The 5,856-nt window shown below is 32.5% G+C and overlaps 1 pseudogene; it reads right to left on the bottom strand.

Annotated features, from left to right (window-relative positions):
- Positions 1–1,883: 1,883 nt before the first annotated feature.
- LOC120091648 lies at positions 1,884–3,439 on the bottom strand (annotated as a pseudogene).
- Positions 3,440–5,856: the final 2,417 nt, after the last annotated feature.

Below are 5,856 nucleotides of genomic sequence, written 5' to 3'. Positions count from 1 at the left end.
TTTCATCCAACATAATCTCTATTCTCAATCCACAAGTACCCCTCAAACAGCTACAAGAGACATAAACGACACGTAGAACAAAAATCGAATGCTGATTTGAGCTTAATTTTGGAGAACAATTTTAGCCACAAAATAGGATAGAATGCATTTTTTTTTTTTTCTTCAAATCCCTTTTAAAAGTCACTCTCTATGAGAAGAGGAGTCAGGCAAGTCATCTTGCTTTATGGAAGAAAAAGAAGAAGAGCATAGAAGAATATGATGTGTAAAAATGAAATAATGAAGTGAAAGAAAGGTTACATTTAGTTTGCAAAGAAATGTGATAGTGGTGGATAAGAAAAAAGGACAATATAACTGATAACACTACAAAAGAAGTAGAAAGTGATGATGGTGGAAATTAGTACCAAAAAAAAAAAAAAAAAAAAAAAGATGCAATTTTTTATGCTCTTTTCCTTTTCTACCCATTAGATTCCCTTCCACAGTTCCTATGTGTCCATTGCAATTCCATTTTCAATGGTCCACCCTTTTGTGCATTTTGATCCCTTTTACATATCCTCCCCCCCTTTTGAAAACCCAATTCCTCAATCAGATATTTCTTATGAATTTTTATTATTATTTTTATTTTTTGTAGTTTGAATTTGCATTGGAAAATTGAATGTGATTTTTTTTTATTGCGTCCGGTAACAATTTCGTTTTTCAATCCTTTGTTAAACAAATACTTGAATAATCCCAAATCAAATTCTAAAAATAAAATTATCGTTTTCAGTTTTCAAAACTTGACTTGGTTTTTGTAAATGAATTGAATAACAAAACATATAAATTTACAGTTGGAAGTAGAATTTATAAGCTTGATTTTAAAAAATATATAATTATCAAACAATGCATTAATTATTATTATTATTATTATTTTTACAAATGTATTGAATTGTATTACAAATGAAGAGAATCTCACGACCTGAGATCAAGATAGAATCAAAATACAAACACAACTAAAGGAATTAAGATAAATAAGAAAAAAAAAATACAAAGAAATTAAAGGCATACATAACTCAAGAAAAAAGGTCCAAAGAGAAGCCCCAAACCACTATTGTATAATAATTATTTTTTGTTATTTATTTTAGATGTAGGATTATGATTTGTGAAAATATATATCTCTAAACAATCATTTTTAGAATGAAGACAAGGGCAAGAGGATATGATAGTCTTTTTAAGCATCTTAGAAGGGTTAGTTTAGTTGGTACCTAAGTTTATCTAATTTGGGGTTTTTTCTCTAATTAGAAATAAAGAATGATTGTGTTGATAGTAGGTTTTTTCTACTATTTTGGTTAACTTTTAAGGTCAGCAATTGAACTCATTATATATTTTTATATATATCATTGTATATATATATATATATAAGTAGATCTAATTGAAAAACTTAAATATGAAGCTGGTATTGATATAATCATTTACCTTAAACTTTGACACCTTAACTAATTAATTAATTGATTGATACACGGGTGAATCTTTATCATCATTATTATTATTTTAATATGCCCTTTTCATGATTTTGAATGTGATTGGCCTTGTTACTTTCCCCCCCTTTTTTAAATCATCTAAATCAACATCACTAGCCACCTTAAACTTAATTTAAATAGCAAGGTGTATATATATATATATTTTGTTTTCTTTATTCTTTTAATAATCACTACTATAAATAAAAGTATTAGATTACTGAATGACCTAAAAACTTAAGCTGATAAATAAAGATAGATTTAATTATATATCAATTAACATAAAGTTTTTTCTTAAAAAAAATCCTCACATTTACATTTGTGAGATAAATATTTCGAAAACTAACATTTAAGATTGTTTTTCTTTCCTTACAAAACCAAAGTTAAGATAAAATAATTATTGATACTTTAACCGTTTGAGTCATGAGCTAAGTAGCCACACGTCGATTTTCTCGTTTAACATATTCCTTGCCAACTTTGTGAACCAATTGAAATAGCTTATGCATTGATAACCATTTTACTGCAATTCAAAAATTCAAATGCTTTCTCTCATTTCATCCCCACATTTGTAACGCCATATTCTTATCGAACAAAAATCCAAAAACTATTCAAATAAAGAGAGTTTTTTTTTTTTTTTATTTTTTATTTTTTAAAAGAAGTCAAAGATAGGGAAAAAAAGGGAGAAAGAGGGAGCTGTTGGTTCCATATTCAAAGTAAATTCACTTTTATCTGCCCTACACAAACACTGATCATCAGGTTGAAAATTGGTTCTGTGTTAAATTTTTGTTACCTAAAATCACAAAAGGGTTTTGTTGCCAAACATATCATAAATTACTTCTTTTCATCCCACAAAATTAACCTCAGACATAAACTCTCAAAAACCCTCTCTTATTACTAAAATGGGGCCGTCATTGTCCGCTGGAGCCTGTGTTTTCTCGGGACTTGTGCTGTCGCTGCTGCCCGTAGCTGCATAGAGGCATAACCGTCTTCTTAACGTTTTCGTTTCTTGTTTCTCGATCGTATTAATACTTCAACATGGAAAAAATGGTTTTTTTTTTTTTTTGTAAAGTAAGAGAAATGTCTTGTTAAATAAATTAAATTCTTTGTTGGTCTTTGAATTAACTTAAAATTTAAAAAATATAAAAAATCAGATTTTGGTATTTTTTTTTTCAAATTTTGTATATATAATTATGGGGAAAAAAAAAGGTATAAATTTACCTCTTCTTGCTGTCTCCTAAGTCTTGCATTTCTTTCCATTAAATGTGCCACTTCAAGATCCAGCTCGTTTGTGTAAAGCCTGTGGATATTAAACCCAATTAAAAAGAAATGAAAATTATGTTCCTTCAAATTTAAATTAATATAAATTTTTTATATTAAAAAAATAGGAATTTATAAAACCTGTTTTCGGGCCCGAGATCGGGCGGCGGATTCCGCGATTTTTGATCATTCGTTTCTGCGCCGATCGCCGGAGTTATTGTTGTCAGAATCAGAGACCCTTCTCTTTCCGAAGGGTGTGGGCCAAGGACTTGATCGAAGGGGCTGTGGAAACCGGCGGAGGCGGAGGCAGGATCGGGGTGGCGGGAAGTGGGCAGGCGGAGGCGGCAGCGTTATCCGGGAAAATGCAAATTCCCGGGCGGAATTCAAGGACAAGACAGTGGGTGGCGGGGCAAACGGCAGCGACGGCGGCTGCGGAGGCGGAGGAGGAGTCAAGTTTGGAAAGTGGAAAGAAGAGAGGAAATCTTGGAGGATGATGTGGCGGAAGTTGGCGGCGGAGTGGTGGTGGTGAAGGTGGAGGTTGATAGGAGCGGCGGCGGAGGCGGCGGCGGCAGCGGCGGAGGAGAAGTCATGGTCGGAACGAGAGTGGAGAGAAGAGAGATTAATGTCTTTCCAAACTTCTTCCATTAGAGAAGAGAGAAATTAGAGAGTTATTGTGCAATGTAAATGGTGGTTTTTAATGGTGGCCTTTCATTTTTTTAAAAAAAAATTAAAATTTAAAATTTTTAAAATTTTTTTGAGGCTATTTCAATTTTTTTCTTTTTCTTTTCCTTGAGACAGCTGTTGAAGAGGGAAAGTACTTTTGATAGGTAAGACAAGTAAGTTTGTTTGGTACAGAGTACAGTATGTTTTGGAAACATATTATTTCATTCTTTTAACTTCCTCTTTCCCCACCCTTCCATTTCCTCTTCTTTCTTACAATTATAACATTTCGTAATCACCCAATGTTATCTAGGATTGTACTTCAAACTAGGTCTTATTATTATATATCTTTCTGTTACATGTTTAGAAAATATTAGTTTCGAAAACATGATTCAATTAGTTAAGACATAAGAGGTCATTGATTTGAATCTATTTCCTTCACAACCACTTTTTAAACTAAAAATGAAAAAAACTCTAGCCTCGACAAATTAAGTTATGGAGTTTGACAACTTTTACCTAGGTCCACTACAATTTGAATTTAGAGTACCCCACCTCAAACACTTTCTTGACCTATTTTGAGAATGGGTTTGGTTCCTCATGTTTAGGAAAGACGGGTGCAATTTTAGGAAGCTCTACTTAGAGGAGATAGGGTTGGTCTAATATTAGGAACCCACTAGTTTGTCCAATAAACTCTAGCTCCAATAAATAACATGAGCATAACTCAACTAGTTTACTAAAATACAAGAAAGTTAGAGGTTTGATTCTCTCCATTCCCACTAGTGAAACTAAAGAAAACAAGAAAAATTTCTAGGTCTGACAAACTGGCAAGTAAACATGGCAGTTGGTGACTTTAAGCTAAACCCGCCTAAATTCAAATTTAAACGGCGGTCCAAACCCGTTCTAGATATGTTTTGAGAATCAACATAGTTGGCTTGAATTTAAAAATGATAGACATAAGAAAGTTTAGAGGATCAAGTTCTACATTGTCTCCAAGACCTTGGAAATTTTCTAGCCCCACTCCTTGAAATGGATGGATGAATGACTAAGAAGAAAGTAGAAATACCTAAAACACTATTTGTTAACTATTTGATATTTAGTTCTTGAAAATTAAGTGAAACCTTGTGGTTGGTCATTCGGAAAGGCATGATTAGTTCCACAAATCTCACTGCACTGACCTTAGTAAACCTCTTTGGAGCTCGAACCCATAAATTAAATGAAATGAAATAATGGCTAGCCTAGGAGACCTCTGACTATAATTGAGAATACGGTGGGCCATGGAAGAGTTCAAGGTCGTCCGTGTCCTGATGCTTAGTTCACATGTTCTAGCTTAGTTCGTAAACAACTCCTAGGTCAATTAAGGATCAAATGTTGGAACCTCATGGCTTCGGTTTAAAATCTTTCTCAAATCTCGATGATTGTGGGTCCTGAGAGGAGCTATTGGATTCTTCATAAAACTTGAGATTCTCTTAGTAAAGCGCACTCACTCTAATGGCGTACCTTTTGCATGAATGGATATGGAATTGACGCACTACTACTCTAAGAAGATAAATAAAACCACATTTTGTAACATATCCAATACATTCTAACATAAATAATTTAGCTAAGAATATAACTCTTGTAATTAAGTAAGATGCAAATCATTATAAAAAATTGAGAGAAAATGTGCTTAATTTTCAAAAGTCAAAATTTAAAAACAAAGTGGTTATCAAGAGGGATAAATGTATCCATAATCCGACAAAATTAGAAAAGAAAACATGGATGTATGAGTAAGAATGAGTAGACAAAACAAAATTTCTTCTCCAAGATGTATTTAAAAACAAAATGCTGAAATATTAGAGAGTAAGCCACCATGAAAAACAAAGAAGAGAAAAAAAGCCTAATTGAGAAAGAGGGTGAGGAAACATGTACTTGAGTGAAAGTGAAGGTGGGTAAAAGAAAAATGAGGGTAAAAATCTTGAAAAGGGAAAAATTGAATTGATTACAAGAAATTTTACACCAAATATGGCAAAGGGAAAATGAAGAGAAATAAATTTTATATATATAAAAAAAGCATTTAAATATATAATTGGTGAATAAAAAGAGACATTTTTGCTTTAAAACCCCAAAAAAGACGGATTCCAAAATGAGCTGACAAACACCGAGGTTGTAGTCGAAACACGTGGACAAATCAGAGCAGCACGTGAGAGAAAAAAATATAAAATATACAAAGCTAGAACGGCGTCGTTTAATATTGTGAGTGCCCCAATTAGGCTATTAACATTGGTTGGCACTGGAGACTACATGTCGTACGCTGTCTCTTATACACATCTAGATGTGTATATTTGTAACGCCATATTCTTATCGAACAAAAATCCAAAAACTATTCAAATAAAGAGAGTTTTTTTTTTTTTTTATTTTTTATTTTTTAAAAGAAGTCAAAGATAGGGAAAAAAAGGGAGAAAGAGGGAGC

The sequence above is a fragment of the Benincasa hispida genome, chromosome 11 (genome assembly GCF_009727055.1).
Source record: "Benincasa hispida cultivar B227 chromosome 11, ASM972705v1, whole genome shotgun sequence".
Taxonomy (NCBI): Eukaryota; Viridiplantae; Streptophyta; class Magnoliopsida; order Cucurbitales; family Cucurbitaceae; genus Benincasa; species Benincasa hispida.
Note: the sequence above shows the minus strand (reverse complement) of the source record. Positions and strands in the feature narration are given on the sequence as shown.